The sequence below is a fragment of the Vulpes lagopus genome, chromosome 23 (genome assembly GCF_018345385.1).
Source record: "Vulpes lagopus strain Blue_001 chromosome 23, ASM1834538v1, whole genome shotgun sequence".
NCBI classification, from domain to species: domain Eukaryota; kingdom Metazoa; phylum Chordata; class Mammalia; order Carnivora; family Canidae; genus Vulpes; species Vulpes lagopus.
This window is the reverse complement of record NC_054846.1, coordinates 43269091-43286541: the sequence shown is the minus strand read 5'-3', so window position 1 is coordinate 43286541 and position 17451 is coordinate 43269091. Positions and strand designations below refer to the sequence as shown.

At 37.5% G+C, this 17451-nt stretch overlaps 1 pseudogene; it reads left to right on the top strand.

Annotated features, from left to right (window-relative positions):
- The first annotated feature begins 1013 nt into the window (after positions 1-1013).
- LOC121481016 lies at positions 1014-6853 on the top strand (annotated as a pseudogene).
- Positions 6854-17451: the final 10598 nt, after the last annotated feature.

Below are 17451 nucleotides of genomic sequence, written 5' to 3'. Positions count from 1 at the left end.
ATCTACTGCCTGTTTTAGGGAAAGGTTTTTGTCCGTCCCCCTCAACCAGTTCAGTGTCTTAATGGCTGCTGGTCTATTCAATTTTTCTACTTATTAAGTCAATTTTAGTAACTTATTATTTTTTAAATTTTTATTTATTTATGATAGTCACACACAGAGAGAGAGAGAGAGGCAGAGACACAGGCAGAGGGAGAAGCAGGTTCCATGCACCGGGAGCCTGATGTGGGATTCGATCCCGGGTCTCCAGGATCGCGCCCTGGGCCAAAGGCAAGCGCCAAACCACTGTGCCACCCAGGGATCCCTAGTAACTTATTTTTTATATAAAATTGACCATTTCATCTATTCAAATATATTGGCATAAAGTTATTGTAATATTCTCTTGTGATAAAAAAAAACTCTAATGTTCTATCACTATCTTGTCCCCTGAAATTGCTAATAGTGTTTATTTGTAATAAACACTCTTTCCTTTTATTACTATTATATATTTTTTCCTTAATCAGTCTTATCAGAGGAACTCATGCCTAAGCCTGTCACACATGTAATTTTCTAGCCACAATAAATATTTCAGGAATGGACACATGCCCTAATATACAACAGTGATGAAGGAGAAGAAGCTTTCTGTACCTGTAGGAAATTAGGGACTTTCCCTTAAGAGACAGATACAAAAAGAAATGACCCGCTTCTTTCAAACATTTTTGGGCACAGATTTGTGGCTCCAAACTGCCCTAATCCTATTCATATCATCCCAATAAGGAAAGGCACAGAAACAGGATGAAATAGTCAAGCAAATATCAGGGAGATTAAATCAATAATCTTATCTCTCAACTCTCAGATAAATGAGCACAAAAATTCCTTCCTGTTTAAGTCACTTCGAAAAAGGTTTTTGCTTATTTGAGTCTCTCACGAGCACGCTATGAGGGCGCACACATGAGTTGTGTCTTGCTGCAATGTCAACTTTATTCAATCATAAAGTTAAATCACTATGATAAAGCAGGTTCAGGATTCCAAACTAAATGGCAATTCATTATGTGATTACATTGGCTTCATACACAGCACACAAAACAGAAGACAAGCCACGCAACAAAGATAACGGAAGGGTACAGGAAGCTAACGAACCACATGTGAAGTCAGTCCATGGGCACACAGCTGAGCTAAGGCCTCGATTTGGTCCAGGTCAGCTCTTGGCACCTACTGCTGCTTATGTTCAAGCAGTGAAGGATCTCAGTCCTGTTCGGAGATCCATTGGGCAGAACCTTTGGTGATAGTCGCCTTTTTTTTAAGTGATCAGACAGAGGGGTCATGTCTGGGGAGTCTGACAGTTTGCTGCCAAAATCCTTCCCTTTTTAAAGGGATTTAATTTGTTCTGGGTCTCTGCAGACCTCCTCTGGTTCTGCCCCTAATCAGTTCTGGGGTGTCAGCTGACACTGGTCCGGGTGATATCTCCTAGCTGCAGTACCTTAACTGCTTGCGTCATTGCTTGACACTGGCCCCTGTTTGACACAAGCTCCTGCTTGACATCAGAGACTCCATTTGCTCTCTACAAAATCCTAACTACTGCCCCTCTATTATTTCTTCCACGTAGTTGCCTATACACCATAATGTATATTCAGAAGTTGGTCAGTAAATGTTTTTCATGGGAATGAAGAAAGCCACGGTTTTTCCTCCTCCCTAACTCCTTTATATTTGTAAGTTCTCCATCAATGTCCCTCAAGGCCACTGGCTATTCTCCTTGCTCAGTGCCACCACTGTAGGTAGCCATCAGCATCTCTAGTTTGGCTGATTGAAGACTCCCAGAACTAGAATCCTTGACCAGCCACCCTCCTTCATGTTATAAACTGCACAGCACAGCCAGACAAATTGTCCTAAACTGCAAACACCTCCTTGCCACTTTTCTGCTCATAATCCTTTAAAGATTGAATTATCAGGGAATTTGGTTGCAAATAAGAACAACCAACTGTGGCTAAGACTATGTTATAGGCACCATCTTCTCTGATTGAGTTTGATCCCTTACAGGACCCTTGAGTTCCAGGGCCTGGGAGAGGGAATATCTCCATGCCTTTCTTTTGGGAATTCTACCAAAAGCAAGGATGTTCATATAAGACATTGTCAGGGGCACCTGGGTGGCTCAGCCCATTAAGTGTCCAACTCCTGATTTTTGGCTCAGGTCATGATCTCAGAGGCATGTGATAGAGCCCCAAGTTGAGCTATGTGCTCTGTGGGGAATCTTCTTGAGATTCTTTCCTTCTCCCTCTCTCACCCAAGCTTTCTCTCTCTCTCTCTCTCTCTCTCTCTCTCTCTCATAAATAAACAAATCTTTAAGACATTGTCAAAATGACAATTGAAAATCAACAGTAGTTCTCAAATTCTCCAGTCCAGACCTGAACAACATGGCTTATAAAAGAAATACATTGAGCTGCCCACGTCTTTCTTTCTTTGAAAATGTTCTTCCGGCTGACTCTCATTCATCCTCCAGTTCTCGGCTGAGAATCCGCTTCCTCCCCTGGAAGCTTTCCCATAGCCTTCATGTCCAGGTTGGGAGTCCTATGTTCTCATAGAGCAAATTGTACCTACAATGTCTTATTTTATATATAATTCGACATCTCCTTCACTAGAGTTTATACTCTCCTCTATGTCTACCTTGCACATAAAATGATCCATAACTCAACTAGACCTCCACTAAACATGTTTTGGATAAAGAAATAACATACATGCGAGCAGTCAATGGAATTCCTAGAAAATAGTATGCAGTGATGCCATCTTTCTCCCTTTTCTTTTTCTCCTTCCTAAGGTACAGTTGAAGTTGAGATCTGTTGCCAACATGAACCTAAACTCTGATGTACCAAAGGGGAACCTGCAGCAGGAACTTTGACAGTCCTTAAAACTGACTACTCTGTTTCTGCAATAGTAACTTCATCCCTGTGATGCATCTTAGGATTGCATTTTCCCATCTAACCAGAAACTGAGGGTGTGAGCTCCAGGGTATACCTAGGATGCTTGATATTTTACATAGTATGGTGAGCCTTTATTCTTTGGGATTAGAACTGTTTTTTTGTGTGCTGGTGGAGGCTCATGCCAACTATGTAGAGTTCCTTGACTTTACCATGTTGATCGCAACATGGCTTGCATGATCAATTTATGATTTCTAGTCTTTTTCATCTTAGTTGGTGATAACTTAAGTTTTTCACTTGTATATAAAATAAACTTGGGTATTTCTTAGTCAAAAACTATTATTTTCAAAACAGAACTTTGTGGGCAGCCCAGGTGGCTCAGCGTTTAGCGCCTGCCTTCGGCCCAGGGCGTGATCCTGGAGACCCGGGATCGAGTCCCACATCAGGCTCCCTGCATGGAACCTGCCTCTCCCTCTGCCTGTGTCTCTGCCTCTCTCTCTCTCTCTCATTAATAAATAAATAAAATCTTAAAAAAAAAAAAGAACTTTGTAACTTTGAGAGGCAGGTTAGATGGTAAAAATTACATCATCTGCTTATTCAGTCAATCTTCCTTTAATTTACATATATTAGGCATCTACTAGGTTTTAGGCACTGGAATAGGCACAATTGGTACTAAGGTAAATCAGTTTCAACCTCTTCCTTGAGGGAGACGGACACTTAAACCATTCATTCTAAAACAAGCAAACAAAACAATGAATAAAATGGAAGGCCTGAGGAGAGGTACCCCTTGGAAAAGGCAACAGCAGCAAACCTGTGTCCTTGATAGCCAAAGAGTGATAAGGAATAACGGAGTTTAATTGAAACCCAAAGTCTTTTGGTGTTCCTTTTTTTTTTTTAAGACTTTATTAATTTATTCATGAGAGACACACACAGAGAGACAGAGAGAGGCGGAGACACAGGCAGAGGGAGAAGCAGGCTCCATGCAGGGAGCCCGATGTGGGACTCGATCCTGGGTCTCCAGGATCATGCCCTGAGCCAAAGGCAGACACTCAACCACTGAGCCACACAGGTGTCCCTCTTTTGATGTTTCTTACATTCTCCAATGCAAAAAAGGTCAGCTGTGGAGAATTAGTTAAAATAAATATCACTTGTATTCTACCCATGGAAATCAGACTATAGTTGTGAAAACTTTTACTCAAAGTTACCTAGAAATCATACATTTATTTTTTTTAATTAATTTTTATTGGTGTTCAATTTACCAACATACAGAAAAACACCCAGTGCTCATCCCGTCAAGTGTCCACCTCAGTGCCCGTCACCCCTTCCCCTCCAACACCCGCCCTCCTCCCCTTCCACCACCCCTAGTTCGTTTCCCCGAGTTAGGAGTCTTTATGTTCTGTCTCCCTTCCTGATATTTCCCAACATTCCTTCTCCCTTCCTTTATATTCCCTTTCACCATTATTCATATTCCCCAAATGAATGAGAACATACACTGTTTGTCCCTCTCCGATTGACTTATTTCACTCAGCATAATACCCTCCAGTTCCATCCACGTTGAAGCAAATGGTGGGTATTTGTCGTTTCTAATGGCTGAGTAATATTCCATTGTATACATAAACCACATCTTCTTTATCCATTCATCTTTCGATGGACACCGAGGCTCCTTCCACAGTTTGGCTATTGTGGCCATTGCTGATAGAAACATCGGGGTGCAGGTGTCCCGACGTTTCATTGCATCTGAATCTTTGGGGTAAATCCCCAACAGTGCAATTGCTGGGTCGTAGGGCAGGTCTATTTTTAACTCTTTGAGGAACCTCCACACAGTTTTCCAGAGTGGCTGCACCAGTTCACATTCCAACAGTGTAAGAGGGTTCCCTTTTCTCCGCATCCTCTCCAACATTTGTGGTTTCCTGCCTTGTTAATTTTCCCCATTCTCACTGGTGTGAGGTGGTATCTCATTGTGGTTTTGATTTGTATTTCCCTGATGGCAAGTGATGCAGAGCATTTTCTCATGTGCATGTTGGCCATGTCCATGTCTTCCTCTGTGAGATTTCTCTTCATGTCTTTTGCCCATTTCATGATTGGATTGTTTGTTTCTTTGGTGTTGAGTTTAATAAGTTCTTTATAGATTTTGGAAACTAGCCCTTTATCTGATACGTCATTTGCAAATATCTTCTCCCATTCTGTAGGTTGTCTTTTAGATTTGTTGACTGTATCCTTTGCTGTGCAAAAGCTTCTTATCTTGATGAAGTCCCAATAGTTCATTTTTGCTTTTGTTTCTTTTGCCTTTGTGGATGTATCTTGCAAGAAGTTACTGTGGCCAAGTTCAAAAAGGGTGTTGCCTGTGTTCTCCTCTAGGATTTTGATGGAATCTTGTCTCACATTTAGATCTCTCATCCATTTTGAGTTTATCTTTGTGTATGGTGAAAGAGAGTGGTCCAGTTTCATTCTTCTGCATGTGGATGTACAATTTTCCCAGCACCATTTATTGAAGAGACTGTCTTTCTTCCAATGGATAGTCTTTCCTCCTTTATCGAATATTAGATGACCGTACATTTCAGGGTCCACTTCTGGGTTCTCTATTCTGTTCCATTGATCTATGCGTCTGTTTTTGTGGAAATCATACATTTAAAATCATAGTAACAGGCACCTGGGTGGCCCAGTCGGTTAAGCATCTGCCTTCAGCTCTGGTCATGATCTTGGGCTCCTAGGACCAAGCCCCAAATCAGCCTCCCTGCTCAGCCTTCCTCTCCTTCTACCTGCCCTTTCTCCACTCCACCTGCCCGTGCTCGCTCTATCAAATAAATAAATAAAATCTTAGAAAAATTAAAATAACCAAAGTCATAGTAACTGTGGTCATCATTTCTAAAATAATTCAGTTATTATAGATACTACTTTTTTAAAATTTTTTTTTTTTAATTTTATTTATTTATGATAGGCACACAGTGAGAGAGAGAGAAGCAGAGACATAGGCAGAGGGAGAAGCAGGCTCCATGCACCGGGAGCCCGACGTGGGATTCGATCCCGGGTCTCCAGGATTGCGCCCCGGGCCAAAGGCAGGCGCCAAACCGCTGCGCCACCCAGGGATCCCTTATAGATACTACTTATGAGCCATTACGTATTAACTTGAGGAGTTGTTGAAATTTCCTGAGAATGACTCAAGATCCATGCTTTCCTTATTAAAAAAAAAAAGTGTAAAAATAGAAAAGGATGGCTTGTGTTAATACCTATATAGTGTTAATAAGAGAATGATTTATAGGATAGAAAGCATTTTTTTCTTTTCTTTTTTTAATTGAAATATAATGGGGGCACTGAAATGCATGTTCACAAGTCTGCTAGTCCGCATGACCTGTCCTTGTTCAAGAATCTTTGTCATGGCCTCAGACAACATACACATGGGAAGCCCACTCCGGACTTCCAGCCATCTCTGTGGTGGAGGGCACCTTCAAAGAGGTGAAGTTTCTGACTACAGAGAGAGATACTTTGGTCCTCTTTTTGTACCCACTGGACATCATCTTTTGGCTGAAGATCACTTTCAGAGAACATGCTGAGCACTTTGGCAAGTTAGGCTGGAAGCTGCTGGGGTCTCTGTCCACTCTCTGTTTACCCACCTGGCCTTTGATCAAAACTCCCCAGAAGGAAGGAGCCTTGGACCCCCTGAACATGCCTGCTGGCAGATGTAACCAGAAACTTGTCACAAGATTATGGTATGTCGAAGGAAGATGATGGCATTGCCAACAGGGGCCTCTTTATCATCCATAACAAGGATGCCCTTCACGAGATCACTGTCAGTGATTTGCCTGTGGGTGCTCCATGGACGAAGCTCTGCAGCTGTTCAGGACTTCCTGTACACAGATGAATGTGGGGAAATCGGCCCCACTGGGTGGCAGCCGGACAGTGACACAATCAAGCCCAAAATGTGGATGACAGCAAGGCTGTCCAAACACAACTATGCTGACAGGTAGAAAGCTTGGGCTCTAGATCCCTACCTGTGCCCTTACCTGGTTACCCCATGCTGACCTGAGAAAGTCTACACCTGCCCTTTTGATCTCTGACTTGGAAGGCTAGGGCAGGGCTTTCTCATTCTCCAAGGAGGGAGCAGTGACCCCCTCCCTAGACCCCACCCAGCTAGGCACAGGCCTATGGGTGACCAATAAAAAATTAGGAAAGGCATGATACGTGGGAGAGAGAGAAAGCGCATGCATGCGAGACAGAACATGTAGAGGGATATTAGTTTCAAATGTACAGTAGAATGATTCAGCAATTCTATACATGTCTCAGGGCTCATCAAGATAAGCATACTCTTAATCCCCTTTATCTATTTCACCCATCACCCTACTCACTCTCCCTTTGCAACCACCAGTTTCTTCTCATTACTTAAGAGACTATTTTCTTTTTCTCTCTGTTTTTGTTTGTTCATTTGTTCTGTTTTGTTTCTTAAATTCCTCGAGTAAAATCATATGGTATTTTGTCTTTCTTTGATTTCACTTAGCATTAGTACTATATATGTTATACACACACACACACACACACACACACACACACACCACATCTTTATTCATTCATCTACGGATGGACACTTGGACTGCTTCCATAATTTGGCTATTGTAAATAATGCTGCAATAAACATAGGGTTGCATGTATCTTTCCAAATTAGTGCTTACATTTTCTTTGTATAAATACCCAGCAGTGAAATTACTGGATCACATGGCAATTCTGATTTTTTGAGGAAACTCCATGCTGTTTTCCTTAGTGGCTGCACCAGTTTCCATTCCCACCAACAGTGCACAAGTATTCCTTTTTTCCCCACATCCTTGCCAACACTTATTATTTCTTGTCTTGTTGATTCTAGGCATTTTAACAGATATAAGGTGATTTCTCATTGTGGTTTTGATTTGAATTTCCCCGGTGATGATGATGTTGAGCATCTTCTCATGTGTCTGTAGGCCATCTATATGTCTTCTTTGGAAAAATGTCTATTCAGATCCTCTGCCCAATTTTTTTTATGAATTTATTTTTTATTGGTGTTCAATTTGTCATCATATAGAATAACACCCAGTGCTCATCCCATCAAGTGCCCACCTCAGTGCCTGTCACCCAGTCACCCCCACCCCCTGCCCACCTCCCCTTCCACCACCTCTAGTTCGTTTCCCAGAGTTAGGAGTCTTTCATGTTCTGTCTCCCTTTCTGATATTTCCCACTTATTTTTTCTCCTTTCCCCTTTATTCCCTTTCACTAATTTTTATATTACCCAAATGAATGAGACCATATAACATTTGTCCTTCTCTGATTGACTTATTTCACTCAGCATAATACCCTCCAGGTCCATCCACATCGAAGCAAATGGTGGATATTTGTCATTTCTAATGGCTGAGTAATATTCCATTGTATACATAAACCACATCTTCCTTATCCATTCATCTTTCGATCTCTGCCCAATTTTTAATTGAATTATTATTTTTGGTGTTGAGTTGTATAGGTTCTTTATATATTTTGGATATTAACCCCTTATCAGATACATCATTTGCAAATACCTTCTTCCATTCAGTAGGTTGCCTTTTTGTTGAAGGTTTCCTTCACATAGAAATTAATTTTTATTAATTTTATTATTAATTTTTTAGAAAATGATTTCTAAATTATGCTAAATATATAGAATTTTAGGATGTGTAGAACTTAAACATTAAATGTTCCAACTATATAGCCAATGTTTTATGACATATCCATGAATGCTGTGGTAAACTATTATTTATCTAGAAGTCCTTCTTCCTTCTCCCTAGCATGATTCATTGTGAGCCTGGAATACTTTCCTGTGCCATTGACTTCAGGCTTGGCCATGTGACTTCATTTGGCAACGGAATGAGGGTGCATTTGTACCAGCTTTGAGTTGAAGCCCCAAGAAAGAAACATAAAATAGTTTTGCTCACTTGAGACTCTTTTATCTGAAATGAAAAACACTTGACCTGGGTATTTGGTGAGAAACACATGGTCTTGAATTGAATCTTCAGTTTAAAACAGAACTTTCCAGCCAAAATGTAGATCTGTAAGGATAAAATAAATGTTTGCTGCTTTAAGGCATGGAAATTTGGAGGTAGTTATACAACATGTGCTGATAGAAACATGACAAAGAGTTATCTCACTGTCTCTCAAATCTGTATTTGCATGAGGATGATGAAAAGAAAGAAATTACGCTGTAATTTCACTTTCTCAGTGCTAGATACTGTTTAGATACATAACATAATTATCTTATTAATAGTATAGCTTAATGATTAAAATTTTCATTCATTACCCAGCTTCATCACTTACTACCTGTGTGTCCTTGGGAAAGTTAACTTAATATTTCAGTGCCTAGTTTCCCTGTCGATAAATAGAAAAATAATAACAGAATCTATCTCATTGGTTCTTTTATGTTTTATATGAGATTTAAGAGAAAGAAAAAAATTGCTAGCTACATAATAATTGTTCACCAAATGTTAGCTAGTATTATCTTACTACTCTTTATCATGGGCCAATGAGGCAAATTTTATTAAAATTTTGAAGATTAAAAATTTAAGATTGGTGATGATAACTATTATTGCATGGTTTTAAACTCAGGCTTACTTTATTATAAAATCCATACTTATTGCATGGACATGTAAGTTAGAAATCTTTTTATCCTACAAATTCTACATTTAATAAAATCTCCTAAGGCTTTCTTTTTTATGTCAGGTAGCTTTTAGATAAATGTATCTAATTATATCAATATGCTCTTTATGTGGGAAAAAAAACTAAAAAATGAGGGATAATTCATATGAGAATTTGTAAGAAGGAGAATATTTAATCCAAGTAGAAAATGAGAAGCAGAAATGTAGATTCTCTTTCTGATTATATAAAGCATTTTAAGAAGCTTTTGTGTTTTTTTTTAAATATACAAAGGTAAAGAATGTCATAAACCCCAACATGCTCATATTCCAACTTTAATCATTGTTAATATTTTCAAAAAAATTTAAATTCAGAAGTTAATCATAAGATGTGATAAGTTAATTCTACTTTTCTAGGAATATAAAAATGTAACTTAGGTGTAACTAGGTGGATCAGTGGTTGAGTGTCTGCCTTTGGCTCAGGTCATGATCCTGGGGTCCTGGGATTGAGCTCAGCATCAGGCTCCCTGCAGAGAGCCTGCTTCTGCCTCTGCCTCTGTGTGTCTCTCATGAATAAATACATTATATATATATATTTTAAGAAGTATCCTTTTTAAAAAAAAGTAGCTGAGTTGTCTATTGCTGTGTAGCAAATTGCCCCAAACCTTAGTGGCTTAAAACAATACAGTTATTATCTTAGAACTTCTCTGTTTCTAGGAACTGAGCACAACTTAGCTGGGTGCCTCTCTTAATGATGTCGCTTGATGTTTTAATCATGCTGTCGGTTGTGGTCTCATCCGAAAGCTCAAGTTGGAATTTTACTTGCAAACTCAGTAATACAGTTGGTAAGATTCAGTTCCTCGCAGAACTTAATTACTTGATGGCTTGTTGGCAGGAGATTTCCTTGATTGCACTTGGCAGGATTTAGATCCCTAACATTTGTTGACCAGAGACATTCTTCGTTTCCTTTCCATGTGTTCTCTCCATAGAGAAGCTCACAATGTGGCAAATGGCTTCTCTTAGAACAAATGAATGAAAGAGCAAGAGAGGACAAGCAGCCAAATGAAGGCCATAGCCTTTTCTACAAGCTAACTTAGGAAACGACATTCTGATTACGTTTGCTATATTCTATTTGTTAGAAGTAAGCCAGTTAAATCTAGCCCACACTAAAGGGACAAAGGTGTGAATACCAGGAAGTGGGATGTTGGTACCATTTTGGAGGCTGCCTTCCACAGGTTAGGTTTAACTTTAAAGTAGAAGATGCCTAAAACACCAACTCTATAAATATAGGAAGTAGAAATTAATGAAAATTCTTCTCTGAGTTACACAACAACTGTGTGTTTGGCAAATGGCAACAGAACTTTGAGGTTGGTTGAGGAGTCCACATTCACAAAAGTCTTTATGAGGATAGCAATATTTATCTGTAATCAATTAGACCAGTGTTTTTCTATCAGGTATCCTTGAAATCCTAGGATGTTGAGAAATACTTTTAGTATTGTATGCTTTTAAAAGAAACATAAGGCTAATATGGTTTATAAAATCCATCCTTCCTTTTAAGCAGTTGAATCTTTAAAAAATTGCTAAATTAATCAATGAATAAGTGAATGAATAAAACTCATTTGCCATATCAGTCATGCTAAACAAGGAGTATCATTTAGGATTTGTAGTTCTGACATTAGTTATCTGAAGAAGAAGGTTCTTGAATGAAAACAAATTCTAGTTGCTATGTACTTTCTTACAAATCTTCCATGGTCTACAATATCTAGAAATTGACCTTATATTTAATTTTTTTTTGTAAAATAAATACTAATACTCTATTTGCATTCCTATAAGTGCTCTTTAAAACTATATTGAGATTTTGGTTGCATTTGAATGACCTAAAGATTTTCTAAGAATTGTGAATGGATAGGTTTTGCAACCAGGCCTCAGTTATGTTTTCCCAGTGATTGATGACCTTGTAAAGTTAGATTTTTACTTTCCTGTGTAAAATCAATTTTTCAACTAGAGTAACCTGCAACTGTAATGAGTTTCGAAAAATCTTTCTGGTTTCATGCTGAGATTCCATTAGCTGCATTTAGAGATTGCTATATACACAGATGCACAGTACCCGTGGAATGCTGTTTTTCTGTAGTTGCCCCAAACCATTCAGTGGCATAAAGTTTGAAAGAGTGTCCTAAAATCACAGCCTTTGGAGAGCCTTAAAAGTCTGGAACAAATGTTGTTGTGTCAATTAATGTAGTTGTCTTCAAATCCATAAGCTTATTACACCAGAGTAAATGTTTTACTTGGGGAATTTCCAGAAATAATAGGCTTCTAGTATCCAGTGAATTTTCCAACTAAAAATGTCCCTAAAATGTGTATGTTGAGAGATAGCTACTTCTTCATTTTTTTTTGGAAGTTCAACAATGCCAAAGCAAAATACATGTATCATATTTCATAAACTAAATGAAAATTAGTATTAAATTTTATTTGAAAGTTACAACATTTTAGCAGTAAGAATTTATTCATATTGCCATATACTCTGGTGTGAGTTTGTTCATTTAAAAAAATATGAAGCTTAGTCAATCAAGGACTTTACTAGTAGCATTGATAGTAACATTTATAATTCCCATGAAAAGGGTGCCTGGCTGGCTCAGTGCTTGGATGTCTGCCTTCAGCTCAGGTCATGCTCTCAGAGTCCTGGGATCAAGCCCTCCCATATTGGCTCCCTGCTCAATAGAGAGTCTGGTTCTCCCTCTCCCTCTGCACCTCTCCCCTGCTCATTCACTGTATCTCAAACAAATAAATTCCCATGAAAGAAAATTTACTAGGTAAAAGCTCAAATCTCTGTAGTTACGATAAAATTATTTTGTATAAAATTTTTCATCTCTTTTCAAGACTCTTTTTAGTTTGTCCCCATTTCATTAAAATCTATGTTTAAAAGCAAAATAGTTTATTTGATTAATTGACCCCCTTATTTATATAATGACAATGATCCCACTAATTTTTTCCATAAAAGTTCTTGAAATCACTAGTGTTCTCCATCCCATATATATATATATATATATATATATATATATATATATATATATTTTCCATCCCATATATTCACAGAATTAGAATGTTTAAGAAATTGTTCTGAAGATGACAAAAAGGAAGTCAATTTAGTATCTCTTGGGGGGTGGAGGGAGTAAGTCTAGTACAAAGCATGCAACATGACAGGAAACTTGTGAAGAAATAATGTTAAAATATCCCGAGGTGAGAGCAGAGAGAGAATAGTATATGACCTTGCATTATCCACCCAACTGTAGCAGGGCTGCACAAAATGCCATTGAGATTTCCCACTGGACACAACTCCATCATATTACTTATTAGGGTGGTGACAGGCTTTCAACTTATGTTGCCCTTGTGAGAAACCCCCTAGAGTATTAAATTCAGTCCTGGACGACACAATACTAGAGAAATGGAAAGGCTGAAGGGAGTTTTAAGAAAACAACACATTGTAGGAAATATCATAGGATCATAGGGCTGAGAGGGACCCAGAAAGGTCATCAAATCTCTCAGCCTGCCTCTGGGCATGATTGCGTTTAAACGATAGAATCTCCTTTGAGAAAGGAAATTGTACATTTTTGCTGTTTTAATATTTCAGATGGGTATTTGGGACATTTAACCTAGACTCATCAGACTAACACTTTTTTTTGTTAAACTTTTTAAAAACTTGCAGTGAAGTGTGCAAATTTTAGGTTTAAAGCTCCATATGTTTTTATAATGGAAACACTGGGATTACAAATCAAAACGTGCAACATTCTTAGCATTCCAGAAGCCTCCTTCAATCCCTTCAATCCACTACAAAATAATATTCCCCCCCTACAAACACACTGAAAGTAACTACCATTTTATTTCTATTCTTATTAGTTTCCTATTTTTAAATTTCAAGTAAATATTAGTATATACGTTGACCTTTGTTTCAGGGCTGTTTTGTTCAACATTATATAATTCTGCCTCAGATAAAGGAATTCGCATTTTTGTTGTTGCTGTTCTATGACATTCTGTCATAAAAATATAGCACAATTTGTCCATCCTACTGTTGATGAATATTTTTTCCATTTTGTGTATTTTTTTAAGATTTTATTTTTTCATAAGACACACACAGAGAGAGGCAGAGACAGGAGAAGCAGGCTCCATGCAAGAAGCCCACTGTGAGATTCGACTTCTGCTATTTCTTATTGTGCTTTTAAAAATCATATATGTGTATGTGTATATATATGTTGTCTTTTTATATCTGAGTCTGTCTTTGATACAGGGCATCCAAATTTGCCCTGGAGGTTACTCTATGATAGTTAATCTAAAAAAAGAAAGAAATAGAGAATGTAGGATTCCATGAGAGCACATTTATAAAGAAGGCCTGAAATTGATGCACGTCACTTCTATACACATTTCATTGGTCAAAATTTAATTTAGCTACAGGAATTCCATTAGTTACAAGAAAATGTAATCTTATTGATTAACGTTGATATGGAAACCATAAGATGTTTGAGCACCTAGTCAGACTCTGACACCATAAAAAATATGCTATAGAAAAATTTTTATGAAGCAATGTATCTCAGTGTCATGATTAAATCAACCTAACTTGCTAACATATGTTTAGATTGTCTCTCTACTAGAATCTAAAACCGTGTCTGTGGTTACCATTCATTGCTGATTTAATCATATATATATATATATATATATATATATATATATATATATATAAATCATTTCATGTAGCATTTTGTTATATTGAATTCATTCTAGATAAATTTTTTGTTACATTGATTTCTCAGTCTTTTATAGAATCCTAGAGTTGAAAAGGATCACAGAGGTCATCTGGTCCAATCCTTATCCAATGCATAAATCCCTTCCAGCTGGTTAAACTCATTTTTAATTCCAAAGCGATTCTCCAAGCTTCTAGTCATTTCATCAGCAAACTTAATTAACAGGGACTCTATTCAATCTATTGACTCATGAGGCCAGCTTAACAAAATTAATAAATATATAATTTGGCTGACTGCACAGTGAGGTGAAAGATGTGGGAGTAATGTGCATTACTTCAATGCCTATAATTCCTTTCATAACATTATGAAGCAATATTAGATAATCTTAAATTCACTTTGCTGTAAAAAATTCTGACTAGTTACAACAGCATGCTACTGGGAGATCAAAAATAAAATATTGTCTTGTAAGTTAAAATGTGCTAGATGATGAATTAAGATTTCAGATGAACCATAGGAAGCAAAGAACACTTAATTCAGTAACTTTATGACTTTTCCCTTGAAAAATGTACCATTTTTGGAAAACTTACTATGACTATGGATGATCAGTAGCCAAGTTGCCAGTCTAAGGTGGCCCTGTCTATATAAACTGTAATATGAAAAGTATTTCCTGGAGTTTTACAGTTCACAGACATTTGTTCTTTACCAGTTTATTCATATTCAAATCTCAACAAAGAGTAAAATAAAAACTCGAATATGTATTATGCAACATTGGAAATTTAAATATGGTAACAAAGATGCCCCTGAAAATAACTGAACTCCAGTTATAAGGTAGTTTGAATAACTTTCTTTTATATTGAATATCTGAACTCATTATAGGGTAGATTGAATAGCTTTATTTCATATTAATAGATATTAATATTATTATTGTTTTAAGATTTATTTATGAGAGAGAAGAGTGAGAGAGTGAGCTGAGGGGGAGGAGCAGATGGAAAGGAAGAGAGAATGTCAAGGAGACTCCCTGCTGAGCACAGAACTCTGATGTAGGGGATTTAATCCCAGAACCTGAGATCATGACCTGAGCTGAAATCACCAGTTGGATGCTTAACCAAATGAGCCATCCAGGCACCCTGAATGTGTTGTATTATTAGCATCATGAAAGTTTTCATAAGTCATACCATCTCCAGTGAAGATTACTGACTCATCAATTACATGTGAAAACTTGTTTCCCTACAGAGACACAATAGGACCCATGCTATGATTGATAATATGTTATAATTTAGCCATAGTGCAAATTATGATTATGAAAAAATAACTTTTAAACTTTGTATTTTATTAAAGATTTTGTTTATTTATTTATTCATGAGAGACACAGAGAAAGAGGCAGAGACACAGGCAGAGGGAGAAGCAGGCTCCCTACAGGGAGCCTGATGAGGGGTTTGATCCCCAGACCTGGGATCCAGGATCAATCGCTGAGCCACCCGGTGCCCCAAATTTTGTATCATTAAGGTGAATTTTTGATGGATTCAAAGTGGCTTTTGTGGACACAAAAGATTATTCATAGGTCAACTTTGGTTTTAAAATTTATATTTTATTTATAAAGGAGCCAGATCTTCCGTAAGATTTTAAGCTCAGTTTATAAACATTATTCTTTTGCTTTGTTTGTAAGTCTAGTAATTGTGAACAATCACTTTTAAGAAAACTTTTGATTAATGTTATTGCCTTTATAGAACTGGAAAGTTAAATGCCTTTACCTATTTAATAGTTTCTTCTTTATGTACCTAAAGAATTACTAAGAAATTTAAAGCTAAATTTTCTAATATATTCCAATTAATTTGGGAATGTTTCCACAAGGCAAATTTTTTTGTGTTACTTTCTTAGCTGATATCACTTACCAACTAGAGACCTAACTAATCCAGGGATATATCCAGAAGATGCTCAGAACCAGGGTTAGTTTTTGTTTTGCACTCTTCTGACTTGCTTCGATGAAACCCTTCTTATAGCCATTTAGCATTGGTCAGGTCGCCCAAAATGGGGGACTTGAGATTTAGCATTGCCTAATTTACAAGTCATATTAGAGTCTGTAATCCTACTTGAGGTGAGACTATGCCAATGGTTTGATACAACTAATGTATTTTCTCAATCATTGAATTCTGAGTTCTGTTTATATTTTCTCTCTTATCTGTTGGAACTATAATTTCTACAGATAATAAATATGTTAACATTGTATGTTTTTTCCTACTGATATATTTGTGCCTTACATTCACAACTTTTCAAGTCATCCTGTCGACATCAAATTAAGGATCATGGGGATTAAAAGGTACACATTTCCAGTTATAAAGCAAATAAATCACAATGGTATACAGCATAGAGAATATAAACAAAAAAAATAAAACCTTGTATGATGATAGCTAGATTTATTGTGGTGATCACCTCATAATGTATACAAATATTGAAGGACTATGCTATGTTGTATAACAGAAACTAATATTGTACGCCAACTGCAATAAAAAAAATTTAAACTAAAAACCCATTATGTATTAGTACTACATACAATCATCTGATTTATTCATATTATATGCACCAAGGTTGGGGTAGGGTGAGGTAGGGAGTAAGGAAGGGTACAGAAATGCAATCACTCTTGATCACCTAACACCTCCCACTTACTGTTCTTAGATTTGCTTGATATTTCATCTCTCTTACTGTTCTAGGTATATCTTGCAATGAACTTTTTTTTAAAGATTTTATTTATTCATGAGAGACACACAGAGAGAGGCAGAGACACAGGAAGAGGGAGAAGCAGGCTCCTCACAAGGAGCCCAGTGTGCTACTCGATCCAGGACCCAGGTCATGCCCTGAGCCAAAGGCAGATGCTCAACTGCTGAGCCACTCAGGCGTCCCTTGCAATGAACTTTCTTAAAGCAGTATGAATTTTCTATCAAGTAGCAGTAGCCCTAGAAAATACACCTCTTTGTCTACTCAGAAAGGCATCACACCAAAGCACAGTTTGAATAAAGAAGACCAAAGAAGACCAGGGAAATCTATTTTATGCAGCCACTTCTCTGGCGACCTGGCTTAAATCAGTGGTGGATTTCAGAGCATCTCAAACTAAAGTGCCTTCCAGATGACACTCACGGGAGCATGACAGTGAGTTTTCACAGGACACTAGTTTTCTATAGGATAACCAAAACACATTTCAGTTCAATGCCAATTTTC